The sequence below is a fragment of the Oryx dammah genome, unplaced genomic scaffold, assembly GCF_014754425.2.
Source record: "Oryx dammah isolate SB20612 unplaced genomic scaffold, SCBI_Odam_1.1 HiC_scaffold_11, whole genome shotgun sequence".
NCBI classification, from domain to species: domain Eukaryota; kingdom Metazoa; phylum Chordata; class Mammalia; order Artiodactyla; family Bovidae; genus Oryx; species Oryx dammah.
This window is the reverse complement of record NW_024070195.1, coordinates 43,717,300-43,732,053: the sequence shown is the minus strand read 5'-3', so window position 1 is coordinate 43,732,053 and position 14,754 is coordinate 43,717,300.

The following is a 14,754-nucleotide window of genomic DNA, read 5'->3' as shown; positions in this document are numbered from 1 at the left end:
TTATGAAGGATTCAGACCACAGTGGCAGATTGTTGACTGTGTTCAGACGTGTCTCTCCATCCTGCCTGTATCACAGTCCCTTCCAGATTAGTGCATGCCCAGCTTTCCTCTGGACACCAGCGAAAAGGAGAGCCCTCCACCTAAACCTTCTGGCCTCCTTTACTTCTGCTGCAGGAAGGGGGACCCCTTCCAGGGCCAAAGAATGGGCTCTTGCTTAACACTCGGAAATGAATGGTCAGAGGAGACACGTGGACTGACGAAACAAGAGGCTCCATTGGGAAGGGACACCTGGTCAGAGGGCGGGAGGGTGAAGGGAGCCCAGGAGAACTCTTCCGCCGCGTGGCTCACAGTATCGGGCTTCCTGGTGACTGGGTAGGTTTCTGGCTGTCCCTGCCCAGTCGTCGTGACTCTGGGTCTTCCCTGCTGGTGTGCGCATCTCTCAGTCAAGATGGATTCCAGCGAGGATTCTGGTGGGTTGGTAGGACATATGAGCTGGCATCTCCTCTCTCCTTTCGACTTTCCCCAATTTCTTCCAGTTGGTGGTCGCCTGTTAGTTCTGTGTTCTTTACCGAGACCTCCTGTTGTTAAGATAACTCATGCAAGTGGCTACTGTCTTGCCTGGTCAGGCTTTCAGTGTTTCCCCAACACCTCTTTCCCATTACCACCAGGGTCACAGCAGTTCTTTGCCTCTTATCCTGCTCAGCTTTTCCCAGCCCAGCATGGGCGCCTTTAAGGGTGGCCTCCTGAGAAGCACATCCTTCCATCTCACTCCCACAACCTCCCAGGCTGGACGTCACTGCTGACCTCTCCTCTCTTCGTGGACTGGAGTGAAGACAGAAGAAGCAGCCGCAATCACAGCCTCCTGATGGAACAGGGAGGGGCGCCCTACAGAGGACACTGAGGATGTGGCCTCTGGGTGGATGCTAGTGAAGACTTTTGGAATACGGGAGGCATGCCACAGAGCTTGACTCTTTTGCAACCTCATGGATGGTCGCCTGCCAGGCTCCTCTGTTCATGGGATTTTCCAGACAAGAGTACTGGAGTGGGTTGCCATTTCCTCCTGCAGGTCATCTTCCCGTTTCAGAGATTGAACCCGCATCTCCAGTGTATCCTACATTGCAGGTTGATTCTTCCCCACTGGGAAAGCCCCATGCAACAGAGGAGGGAAGCCAAATAACGTGCCATGGTGCCTGCCTCCCTCAGAGGGTTCTGCCAGGTCTTTTTCCTTTTGCATCCCAGACATGTAATGCTTTCAGAGCAACAGTGCTCATGGGCATCTAATGCAGAACCACACAGGATCCCGCAGAAACCATGGCATGTTTTTGGTATCTGGACAGTGTCAACTTGGAGTCTCCCTCTTCACATGCTCATTCGGGAATTTTGATGGGAATTTGGGAGATAGATAGGGAACCAACAATGGTGTCTTGTTGGGAGGAACCAAGGAACTCCACTTCAAAAAAAGACAGATTCCTCCATTTCCCCAGGGCTTCCCTGATAGTTCAGTTGGTAAAGAATCCACCTGCAATGCAGGAGACCCCCATTCGATTCCTGGGTTGGGAAGATCCCCTGGAGAAGGGATAGGCTACCCACTCCTGTATTCTTGGGCTTCCCTTGTGGCTCAGCTGGTAAAGAATCTGCCTGCAATGCCGGAGACCTGGGTTCAATCCCTGGGTTGGGAGGATACCCTGGAAAAGGGAAAGGCTACCCACTCCAGTATTCTGGCCTGGAGAATTCCATGGACTGTATAGACCATGGGGTCACAAAGAGTCGGACACGACTGAGCCGCTTTCACTTTCCATTTCCCCAAATCTAGCATTTGCCAAAGTCCTTATGTGACTTCCTGTTAGCCCTGAAGGTTTTCAAACTTTCTGGTGCATTTAACCACACATGGATCGCCTAGTCTTCATTTATGCATGCCGCTAGCAAATAGTTATTGAGTGTCTGTTGCATGCCAGGTTCTGTTCTGGGTGCTGAAACAGGAACGGCAACGAACAGTAGAGACAACCGTGTCTTCGTGAACACGCTGCCAACTGCCACCTCCAAACATGCCGAACTCCAGCTCCTCTGCTGGGATCCTGGACCATCTTTCCAAGAGGAGAAACTCAGAGTGTTCTCCTGAGTCCTGGCGTGAAGGACATGGTCGCCCTCTTACCTCCCATATCACTGCTCTTCCATCTCACTGAGGTGGTTTGTTTTCCAGGCTTTACGCTGAAAACTCTAAACTCATGTTTTATATCAACAGGGGTAAGGACACATGTTTGCTCACAGAGAGTCCAGTTTATGCTGCAAGTTTGATCCAGAAAATTATTCCATTGGATTTAACATGTACTGAGAGTCCCTTGGACTACAAGGAGATCCAACCAGTCCATCCTAAAGGAGATCAGTCCTGGGTGTTCATTGGAAGGACTGATGTCGACGCTGAAACTCCAATACTTTGGCCACCTCATGCGAAGAGCTGACTCATTTGCAAAGACCCTGATGCTGGGAAGGATTGAGGGCAGGAGGAGAAGGGGACGACAGAGGGTGAGAGGGTTCGATGGCATCACCAGCTCAATGGACATGGGTTTCGGTGGACTCCGGGAGTTGGTGATGGACAGGGAGTCCTGGCGCGCTGTGGACCATGGGGTTGCAAAGAGTCAGATGCGACTGAACTGAACTGACAACCTAAAATGAACAAAATACTGTGTTTGCTCTGGAGACATACAGGCAGAGGGTGGATTTAGCTTAACGAGGAGGAAACTGCGTAGAAATCATTGAAGAATGAGTAAATAATTTAGCACCACTTGGAAGCAAGGCCAAAGTGTGAGCATACAACCTCCTACTGCTGGCAATATGGAAGGGTCAGGAAGTATCCAGGCAGAAGATAAGCAAGCCCAGGTTAAGAGGATGGCTTTAGAGATAATGAAAGAGGGCCAGATATGAGAATTGCCAGACAGGAAAATGGAAGGGACATATGTTCCTTAGGAGGAATATTCGTATCCCTTGCCCTCAAAATATACTGGTTGAGACTTTTTGGTTTGAAGGGTTAAAGGGACCATAAACATTATAGTTTGTGAGGGCCTTGCGACCAATGACGTTTCTAGAAATTGAGATAGTCCAGACAATTAACATTGTCTCACGCACCATGTTAAAACTTCCTGGTCTCTTTTTTAAAGTGAAATAAAAAAGATTACTCTTGGTAGACAGAGTAGAACACCTAAAGCATTCCCATATCGAGCTAGAATCTGGGTAATATTTTGAAAGTCAAGAGTCTTTATTCTAAAAGAAAAGGGGCTTAGGAAATGGCTGTTTTTATTTGGATAGTAAAGTATTTGATATTGTTTAAGTAGCATATTTTCAAAATCTCTCATCTTACTTCTAATCTAGTTCAGTTCAGTTCAGTTCAGTCACTCATTTGTGTCCGACTCTTTGCAACCCCATGAATCGCAGCACGCCAGGCCTCCCTGTTCATCACCAACTGCCAGAGTTTACCCAAACATGTGCATCGAGTCAGTGATGCCATTCAGCCATCTCATCCTCTGTCGTCCCCTTCTCCTCCTGCCCCCAATCCCTCCCACCATCAGGGTCTTTTCCAATGAGTCAACTCTTCGCATGAGGTGGCCAAAGTACTGGAGTTTCAGCCTCAGCATCAGTCCTTCCAATGAACACCCAGGACCAGTCTCCTTTAGGATGGACTGGTTGGATCTCTTTGAAGTCCAAGGGACTCTCAAGAGTCTTCTCCAACACCAGTTTATGATATTTTTACTCATCGTCATTCAGTCATTTTAAAATTTCAAAAGCTACAGTTTACCTTAACCATTTTTAATTTTATGATTTATCATTATTAACATGTCAATGGCACAGATTTCAGAAGTCAATTTAACTTAATATTCCCCTCGAAGCCCAGGAGAGCACTGCACCCCATCCTACAAGAATACTTTAACTTTGTCCTATTGCACTTTACTATTTTTAAAATATTTATGCATTTATTTATTTGGCTGCCCCGGTCTTAGTTGCAGCATGTAGGATCTAGTTTCCTAAGCAGGACCACTTGCATTGGGAGCATGGACCACCAGGGAAGTCTCTATGGCACTTTACTACTCCAAAGCACTTGCACACATTAAATTATTTCATCCTCATAGTCAGTCGTCCTGTGAGAAAAGTAAAATAGACACACTGGTTCCCATTTTACAGGCAAAAAAAAAACTGAGGCTCACACAAACTAAGTAAATAGCTCACAATCACAAGCCTAGTAAGTAAAAAAAAAAAAATTCTTACTCTGAGTTGTCTAGCCGTTTGCCCTTATCACCAGCCCACTGCATCTCCTATCTTCCTGTGCACCCAGTTTCTGTGCATTGGCCAGAACAGGTCTGTCTTTATCAAAGAAAGAATTATCCGCCATGGCTTAGACACACCCCGTCCCTGGTGATCCCCTCACTTCACAGAAACGCCAGCCAAACTGCACCCAGATCCTGTGCAGGCAGAAAGCGTGTGGAAACAAAGCACCACAGGCCAGCGACACATAGACAGTTTTTTAAAAGGCGTGTTTGTGAATAAACATGTCAACATCTTTTCTCCCAACAGCCCTAGACTTGCTCCCAGTGAAAACTACAGCTCTGGGAGAATTGAATTTCAGGATCACGAGGCATTGTTCCAGGGCGAATGGAAAAAATGGAGAGACATTTTGCTTTCCACACATGAAGGAGAGAAACAGATGAGAGGGCTTGCCCCGGGTGTGCGCCTCTCCATCCTGTGCTCCCTCCGCCTACCAAAGTGTCAAAGGGTGTAAATATGCTGAAGAGTCTTGATACAGGTAGCAGAATCATGGACTATACTTCACTAGGAAGCTGATTCCTGGCATAAGGCACATAACCTCTTCTGAAGGTATCTGAAACTTTTTCCACAGTAAAACATGAATATCTGAGGAAACGTAGTAACATTGTTACCCATGCCCAGCCTAAGGATTAAAATGTTAAGGGTAAAAGGAGGTATAGAGGAAAGGCAATTTAGGGGGTCTGGGGGCATAGCTTACCCATCTCAGGCTTCTGTGCAGAACGCCCCAAACCGAGTCTCCTTTCATAAATGCAACAAGAACAGCTGCAAGAAAAGCACTACTGGGCTTCCCTGGTGGTCCAGCGGTTAAGAATCCATGATATCGTTGCAGGAAGCACAAGTTTGATCCCTAGTTGGGGAACTAAGATACCCCTGCTGTGCAGTGCTGCCAAAAAATAAATTAAAAAAGAGAAAAGAAAAGCACTATGTTCAGGAACAAGCCAAGTTACAGATAAAGCAAGGAGACGAAGTTTTAAAAATGGTAGAGAGGCTGAAAGAGAAGAGGTCCTTAATGACTCTAGAGAGTTGTGAAGAACTCTAGAGGAAGCAACTCGTTAACTCTAGAGAGTTGTGAAGAACTCTAGAGGAAGCAACAGGAAGACGAAAGAGGGATAAGAAAGTGAGGAGAAGAGAGAGGAGAGACTGGACTAGAGGAGAGAAATCATGGGCCACTATTTAAAGGCACAGAGACAATAAATACTTAATGACTTACATTTTGGTGGTGACCACAACCAACGGGCATGCCAATTTAAATAAAAATATCTCAGTAACACCTCGATGTTGAAGGCTTGACTGGACATTAACCAGCAACTCTAATAGTGCCTCTGGATAATCATGGAAATTGAGAATGGGCTGCGGTTCTCAACCTGAAGTGCCCCTCAGAATCTCCTGAAGAGCTTTCGTGAAATATAGATACCCAGTCTCCCTCTTAACTGTTACACTAGAATCCCCTGGAGTAGACATGAACATTGATAGTCTCTGACAACAAAAGTATCTCTCTTTTTTTTTAATTATTATGATTTGTTTGCATCAATTTTTATTTTTGGCCACGCTCCATGGCATGTGGGATCTTAATTCTCTGACCAGAAATCAAATCCATGCCCCTTGCAAGGGAAGTGAACAGTCCTAACCAATGGACCTCCAGGGAAATCCCAGTATTTTTTTTTTCTTTTAATAGATTTAAAAATTTTTTTAAATCTGTTTATCATTTATCTGGCTGCATGGGTCTTAGCTGTGGCGCATGGGACCTGTCCTTACCACGTGCAGACTCCCTAGCTGCGGCCCATGGGCTTCGTTGCTCCATGGCATGTGGGATCTTAGTTCCCCAGCCAGGGATCAAACCCACGTCCCCCAAACTGCAAGGCAGTTTCTTAACCACTGACCCACCAAGGAAGGGCCTGCAGTATTCTCTTTAAGATCCCCAGGTATAGCCAGGGTTGAGGACCACTGACGTGGCAGTGATCCTTAAAGTTGATGCTGGACGACCAGCGTCACCGTTACCTGGGAACTTGTTAGAATGGAGTCTCAGGCCTCACCCCGGACTTACTGAATCAGAGATGTGGGCGTGGGGTCCAGTAATCCAAGTCTTAACAAGCTTTCTAGATGATTCTGGGATATGTTAAAGTTTGAGAAAACCACTGTCTGTGGGATGTGGTGGAGGCAGGGTTCACCTGCGACTCAGAAGCTGCCACAGCTGTATCCACAAGTATCTTTCCTGGTGAGCAGAAGTTATGTTCTCATCAGCATTTAATAAGCATTCGTACTACTAAATATTTTTACATGTGATTTTTGGCAGTTTGATAGGCAAAAGAAAAATTGTCTCATGATTGAACACTGTTCCTATGTTCATGGTTAACATAAACCTTACATGTTACGGTTCAAACTGATTTCTTTGATTTTAATCTAAAATAAACATAGTGACTAGCCAGTTACTCTCAAGTGAAGGCAAACACTCTGAATAGATTCAAGGGGGTAACAGCTCTACGAAGCATAAAGATGGTGTTCTAGTTACCAACTTTCAGCCCAGTAATATCATTTGTTCATCACAATATCATTTGTTCCTACTTTTTTAAAAAGAGAAATGGAACCACTCAAAAAAAAAAAAAAATTAAGGGAAAAAAAACTAAGAGGAAATTCCTCAAATTAAACAAGCTTAAATATTGGCAGTATGTAGACTAAAACACACTCAAAATGTGATATATATTTCCTGAAACTGTTAGTTAAGTGGAAAGAATCATTTTTCTGTATTTTCTTAAATAGAATTTGCCAAAGCCTGGGTGGTCCATGAGTTTAAAATAATAACAATTTGTTCTCCAGTCTGGCCTCATTTAGCTTCCTTTTTCACTTTAACATCTTGAATTTCTCCCAGTGCTTAGTTTGCAGTTCACTCAACAACAACAACAACAACAAAAAAAAAGGCTAAAAGCAAACATACTTAGAAAAAAAAAAAGGCAAAATAAAACAATAGCTTCAAGTTTGGGCCCAACTAACAAGTAAATTATTTATACAGAAAAAAAATATCTTCTCATTTCAACAGGTTGTTGTTATTCCTGCTTACCTAGACTCTATTTCCTTCCTCTTTCTATTGTACTCTGCTGTAATAATAATGTTCTTAATGCAAAACTCAGAAGCACTCAATAACCTATCCCCGACTGCCACCCCATGCGGTGCAGACAAGATGTTTAGCAGAGACAGGCCACAGGGAATCAGTTCTCAGAAAGCTACAGGAGAGAGGAACACGTTCATCTTCAAAACTGTGAGGGATCTCTGGGGAGACCAAAGACCAGCACCAGCTGTGGGTGGAGAGGCGTGCAGAGGCGGGGGAACAGGTGAGCGAGCGCTGTTCATTTCTGCTCAGCCTCTCCCAGATTTTGTTTGACCGTGGCTCACCCCGTTAGGACTTAGGACAACAAGAGCCCACATGGTGGGGGAGGCTGGGCAGCCTCCGTGAGCACCCGCTCCTCCCAGCCGCCTCGCCAGCCTGCATCAGAGATGTTAGATCACATCTGAGGGACCCATCTTCTCCCTTTAAAACTTCAAAGGAGAACCCTCACCTGTGGAGTGCTTAGTTGGAGAGAGGGGCAACAGAGGAGCGGTGGTCTGCAGTTCCAGCATCAAGGGCTGTCTCCCTGGGGCTCACCTTCGAACCTCTTCTTAAAGTCAAAAGGAAGCCCTAAACCAGAGCCTGAGCCTTGGTGTCTCGTTCTAGTCTGATAAGTCTGGGGGGACATGGGTTCACAACCTAAATAACCAAGGTTAGAACCATTATAAAAGGAAAACCACAAACTGTACAACATAGATCATATCAAGCAGAAATGCTAGAACAGGCAGATTAAGAATATAAAATAAGCAACAACCAATGTTGCCAAAAAGATACTGGTAACATGAAGCAGGAAAAAAGTAAAAAAACAAAAGAGAGAGCCAAATGGAAGGATTAACTATAAAAAAAGAAATAATACTTAAAGAATAGTAGATGGGATAAATAGCAAGCTGAATGCAGCTAAACTGCAAAACCAAAAGAGCAGACTGAGGAAATCTCCTGGGAGGCAGAAAAAATAGGATAAAGAAACAAATATGGAAATAAAAAGTTAAGAAGCATAGAAGATAGAAAGCAGACAGGCTGACATACTGAAAACAGGAATCCAAAGGAGAGATAACTAAAAGGAGGGAGAGGGAATATTTAAGGAAATAATATAAATAAACAGCCCTGAAGTAAAGAAAGATGAAAGAACTCAGATGGAAGCAACTGGGTGCCAAATAAGAGAGATTAAGAACTCAGAAACAATACTGGGAAATTTAAGCACATAAAGAAAATTCTAAGTGCTTCCAGAGAGAAAGAACATCTTCTATGAAGATTTCTTAACAGCAATACTAGATCCAAAGATTTGGAGATTCTCCAGATATTCTGTTGTTGACTTCTAATTTAACTCCACTGTGGTCTGAAACACACTTTATATGATCTGAATCTTTTAAACGGGCTGAGACTTGTCTTATGGCTCAAATTGTGGTCTATCTTGAACAGACACTTTACCGAAGAAGATATATAGATGGCAGATAAGCACATGAAAAGATGCTCAACACAATTAGTCTTTACGGAAACGCAAAATGAAACCATAATGAATTGCCTCCACACACTAACCGTACCAAGTGTTGCCAAGCATATAGAGAACTGGAAATCTCAGGAATTGCTGGTTGGTTCAGGAACTTTAGAAAGTAGTTCAGCAGTTTCTTAAAAAGTTCAACATACATCTTCCATCTGACCCAGCCATTCCAACCCAATGTATTATCCAAAGCAAAAGAAAATATATATCCATACAAAGACTTGTCAAGTGTTCTTAGCAAACTTATTGGTAATAGCCCAAACCTCAAACAATCCAAATATCCATTAACAAGGGAGTAGATAAACACAGTACATTTATAGAATGGAATACTGCCCAGCAATACAAAAGAATAAACTATTGATACACAAAATAACATAAATAAACCTCAAAATAAATGCTAAATGAGACCAACAGAAAAAGTTCATAGTATTAGATTTATATTAAACCCTAAAAATGCAGCTAGTCTACAGTGATAAAAAGCAAGCAAGTGGTTGCCCGGAGACAGGGAGGAAAGGCTGAAAGAAATGACTGCAGGATTACAAACCAGCAGGAGAAAACTTTTGGGGGAGATGAATATACTCATTATTGTGATATTATCATGATTATAGTAATGATTTCATGACAATACACATGAGCTAAAACTTATTAAAATGTACACTTTGAATACATGCAGTTTCCTGTTTGTCTTTGTTGCTGTTTTTCAGGCACTAATGCGTGTCTGATTCTTTGCAACCCCATGGACTGCAGCACACCAGGCCTCCCTGTCCCTCACTATCTCCCAGCGTTTGCCCAAGTTCATGTCCATTGAATTGGTGATGCTATCCAATCATCTCATTCTCTGTTGCCCCCTTCTCATTTTGCCTTCAATCTTTCCCAGCATCTGAGTCTTTTCCAATGAATTGGCTCTTTGCATCAGGTGGCCAAAGTATTGGAGCTTCAGCTTCAGCATCAGTCCTTCCAATGAGTATTTAAGGTTGATTTCGTTTAGGATTGACTGGTTTGGTCTCCTTGCTGCCCAATGGACTCTAACAGTCTTCTCCAACACCACAGTTAAAAAGCATCAATTCTTTGGTGCTCAGCTTTCTTTATGGTTCAGCTCTAATATCCATACATGACTACTGGAAAAACCATAACTTTGACTATACAGACCTTTGCTGGCAAAGTGATGTCTTTGCTTTTTAATACACTGTCTAGTTTTAGCTTTTTTCCCAAGAAGCAATCATCTTCTAATGTCATGGCTGTAGTCACCACCTGCAGTGATTTTGGAGCCCAAGAAGAGAGAATCTGTGACTGTTTCCCCATCTATTTGCCATGAAGTGATGGAACCAGATGCCATGATCTTAGACTTTTGTATGTTGAGCTTTAAGCCAACTATTTCACTCTTTTCTTTCACCTTCATCAAGAGGCTCTGTTGTTTCTCTTCACTTTCTGCCATGAAGTGATATCATCTGCATGTCTGCCATTGTTGATATTTCTCCCATCAATCTTGATTCCAGCTTGTGACTTATCCAGCCTGGTATTTCTCATGATGTACTCTGTATATAAGCTAAATAAAAGGGTGACAACACATAGCCTTGTTGTACTCCTTTCTGAATATTGAACCAGTCCATTGTTCAATGTCCAATCTAACTGTTGCTTCTTGACCTACATACAGGTTTCTCAGAAGACAGGTAAGATGGTCTAGTATTCCCATCTCTTTAGGAATGTTCCACAGTTGGTTTTGATCCACACAGTCAAAGGCTTTAGCATAGTCAATGAAACAGAAGTAGATGTTTTTCTGGAATTCCCTTGCTCTCTCTATGATCCAAAGAATGTCGGCAATTTGATCTCTGGTTCCCCTATCTTTTCTAAATCCAGCTGTACATCTGGAAGTTCTCGATTCAGGAAATACTGAAGCCTAACTTAAAGGATTTAGTGCATTACCTTACTAGCATGGGAAGTGGGTGCAACTGTCTCGTAGTTTGAACATTCTTTAGCACTGTCCTTTGGAATTGGGATGAAAATTGACCTTTTCCACTCCTGTGGCCACTTCGGGGTTTTCCAAATTTGCTGACATACTGAGTGCAGCACTTTCACAGCATCATCTTTTAGGATTTTTAAATACCTCAGCTGGAATTCCATCACCTCCACTAGCTTTGTTGGTAGTAATGCTTCCTAAAGCCCACTTGACTTCACCCTCCAGGATGTCTGGCTCTGGGTGAGTGACCACACCATCGAGGTTATCTGGGTCATTAAGAGCTTTTTTGTACAGTTCTCTGTGTATTCTTGCCTCCTCTTCTTAATCTCTTCCGGCTCTGTTAGGTCCTTACTTGTCCTTTATCATGCCCATCTTTGTATGATATGCTCCTTTGGTATCTCCAATTTTCTTGAAGAGATCTCTAGTCTTTCCCGTCCTATTGTTTTCCTCTATTTCTTTGCATTGTTTATTGAAGAAGGCCTTCTTATCTCTCCTTGCTATTTTCTGGAACTCTATATTCATTTGGGTATATCTTTCCCTTTCTCCCAAGCTTTTTGCAAGGTGTCCTGTATGTCTACTATACCTCAGTTCAGCTGTTTAAATGGAAACAAACAAACAAACAAACAAGTTACCAGAAGGTAAAATTTAGTCTGGAAAAAAAAAAGATATATGAAACACAGACCCCGATTTTTTACTTTAAAAAAATAAGCTAAAAGTGGGGGGAGGGGTGAACTGGAAGACTGGGACTGACCTATATACACTACTGATACTATGCATAAAATAGATAACTAATGAGAACCTCTGTGTAGCCCAGGGAACCCTACTCAGTGCTCTGTGATGACCTAAATGGGAAGGAAATCCAAAACAGAGGGGTATATGTATCCGTATAGCTGATTCACTTTGCTATACAGCAGAAACCAACCCAACACTGTAAAACAACTATACTCCAATAAAAATAAAAATAAAGATTTTAATGAGCAAAGAAAAGAAAGTTTAAAATAAAAATACATATTTATAGTAATCCAGAACTAAAACTCTAGATAATATCAATCCAGTGGTGGATAGGAAAAGCCAAAGGGACATGAGTTAACATCCATCAAGTGGAGTCTAGGCAGGATGCAGAAACGCACAGCTGTTGCTAACAGTGAGAGCTGAACATAATCAAGGAATTGGTAGCCAGGTTGTAAAGAACTGGAAAGTCAAAAAGGGAAACATTACCACGACCCCAAGCCTTCTTTCCCCAGCAGTGGAGTTGTGCCAGTAGCAACAGTTGACCCTGGTTTGCAGGGCTCCCAATATCCCCTGCCCCCCACTCTTCCCACTCCCCCCTAACTCCAACCTCACCTGGACTTCCCAAGAGTAACACCCCCTCCCCAGAGCTCTCACTTCCGCTCTGCAGGGCTCCTCCTCCAAAATTTCTAGATTTTAATAATTTCCATCTCCTCAAATATTTTCAGAAATATTGAGGAAATATAAACACCACTTGTTGAAGACATAATTAAGAAATTTTCACTGAATTTTTAAGCAAGATAACAGTAGTGAACTTATGTTTCCCCCTCAAAAGTCTTTATCTTGTAAAGATTCATACTGAAATAGTTACAGTTGAAATAATATTAGTATTATGTCTGTTATTTTTCTCAAAATAATCTGACAGGAGGGATTGCTAAAGGAGATACGGCTATAGATAAAATAAGTAATCACTAATTGATTATTATTACAAATGGATCATGCATAGGAGTTTGTTGACATTTGAAATCTTCCACAATGAAGAGTATTTTAAAAAGCTTAAACACAATAGAATTTATATCATGAAAACACGTACAAAAAAGTATGACTCTCTGGTGCATTAGCATGGGGGCCATTGCTGGGAGTGCGGATAAAAGGAAATAGAAATGAATGAATGAAGCGCAGACCAATGACCAAACTGTGCCCTAAATTAAGGATTACAGTGGGCTCAACTTTAGTACAATACAGGACAAAGCAAAGTCCCAAGTCTTTAGACGGGCATTTAAGGTCTTCTAGATTTGGATTTGACCTACTTTTAAAACATTTTTTATCATTCACCTTCAAAATCTAACATTCCATCAAAATGGAATGTTCACTTGGATCACGAGCAGCCAGTTCTCTTGCATGATGTAGTTCCTAATGGTCCTACTGCCCCCGACTCTGTGTCTGCGTCCCAATCTCTGCATAGCGATTTGTCACTGGTCCTTCAAGGTCTAGCCCATATAACAGCGCTGCTGATGCCTCGCCAGTGACCCTTTCTTCCAATGGAGAAAAATCTATGTATAAAACAAAACAGAAACAAAAAAAATAGCACTTTATCAGAATTTTGCTTAAATAATTATCCTTTTCTAATTTGTACTAGAGGGCTTGGGTTTTTTGTTTGTTTGTGTTTTAATTTACTGTAGCTCTAAAGATCCAGTTCTTCGCAATGCAGTATCCTAGGAAACATACGGGTTGTATTCATCTCTGTATCCCATACTTAGCACTGTGTCTCAAATATTGCAAGTGTCTCCTGAATGATCAGTGAGGGAAGAAGGCAGACAGGGTGGGAGGGAACAAAAGAAAGGTTGGAATGAATGAATGAACTGTGTTTCAATTCCCTGGTTCTCTCAAGGAAGAAAACTGATTAAAAAAAAAAAAAATCCAAACTCACGTAAAACTGTGGGAATGATTTTTTAGGAAAAGATGTCGTCACTTTTGTAACTGTTGCTTCTCAGTTGTCCAGAGCTTCCTTTTTTTAAAGGCTGCTGCTAAGTTGCTTGTGAGCACATATATCAAATGGGATAAAAGAAAGAAAGATGTAAGGTAAACACTGAAAAACATGTTCAGATGCCGTTTTGTTAGGACACTGTCCCCGTTTTATGCCCGAAACAAGGGCAGCAACATGGAAGGCAGATTTCAACTCACTGCATTTTGAGGAGAGGTGTGCTTCCCTGAACTTACCCTACCTCTCGAAGCTGATAGACTTAGCAAGAGGCCAAAACAGACAGGAGGACAAAGAAAACTCAGTCTTCTTATGGGTGGTGGCACAGAGAGCTGGGCAAGACTGAAGGCGGGAGGAGAAGGGACGACAGAGGATGAGATGGTTAGACGGCATCACCGACTCAATGGAGATGAGTTTGAGCAAGCTCTAGGAGCTGGTGATGGACAGGGAAGCCTATCGTGCTGCAGTCCATGGGATCGCAAAGAGTCGGACACAACTGAACTGAACTGAACTGATAGTCTGGAGCTATCATCCCCTGCCTTATTTTCGTAGGTCTGTGACTTTGAACAAGTTATTCAACCTCCGATCTTCTGAGTTCCCCGATTTTACAATGGGGCATCAACTATTGTAGTCCCCATTGTTCTTGCTGACTGTCTTTTCTGAATTTTCTTGTAAATGACTTGATGCCTTTGAAGGGGAAATGAGGCTGCTGCAGCGTTTCCGTGTTAAGGAACCGCCTGGACATTCTAAGGAGACTAGTCTCCGGAAGGAGGGTGGGCAAAAAGGAGGGATGCAGGCCCCAGGCGGCAATGAGGTAAGGAGGCACGGGCAGAAGCGCCCCTAAACGGCTTGGAGACCACCTGGCTTCCAGCAGAGCTGGGCGCCGGGGACGTCTCAGCCTCCATCTCAGCCTCCGCACTGGGATGTCACCAAGATTCCGACGACCGCATGTTGCCGGCGACAGCATCCTGGGACTTTCCTCTCTCTGCAGACCTGGGAAGGCTCTGGAGGGCGTCCCTGATGTCGGAGGATGCAGAAGGCGGGGCCCAGATAGATCTGGAGAGAGAGCTGAGTCCATCCCGGCGACAGGAGAGGGGCGGCTTCTAGTGGAGCCTGGTGTTCGGCGCCTCTTCCAGGGCTCTAGAAACACTAGTGGAAATGTGAGGGGCGGGGCG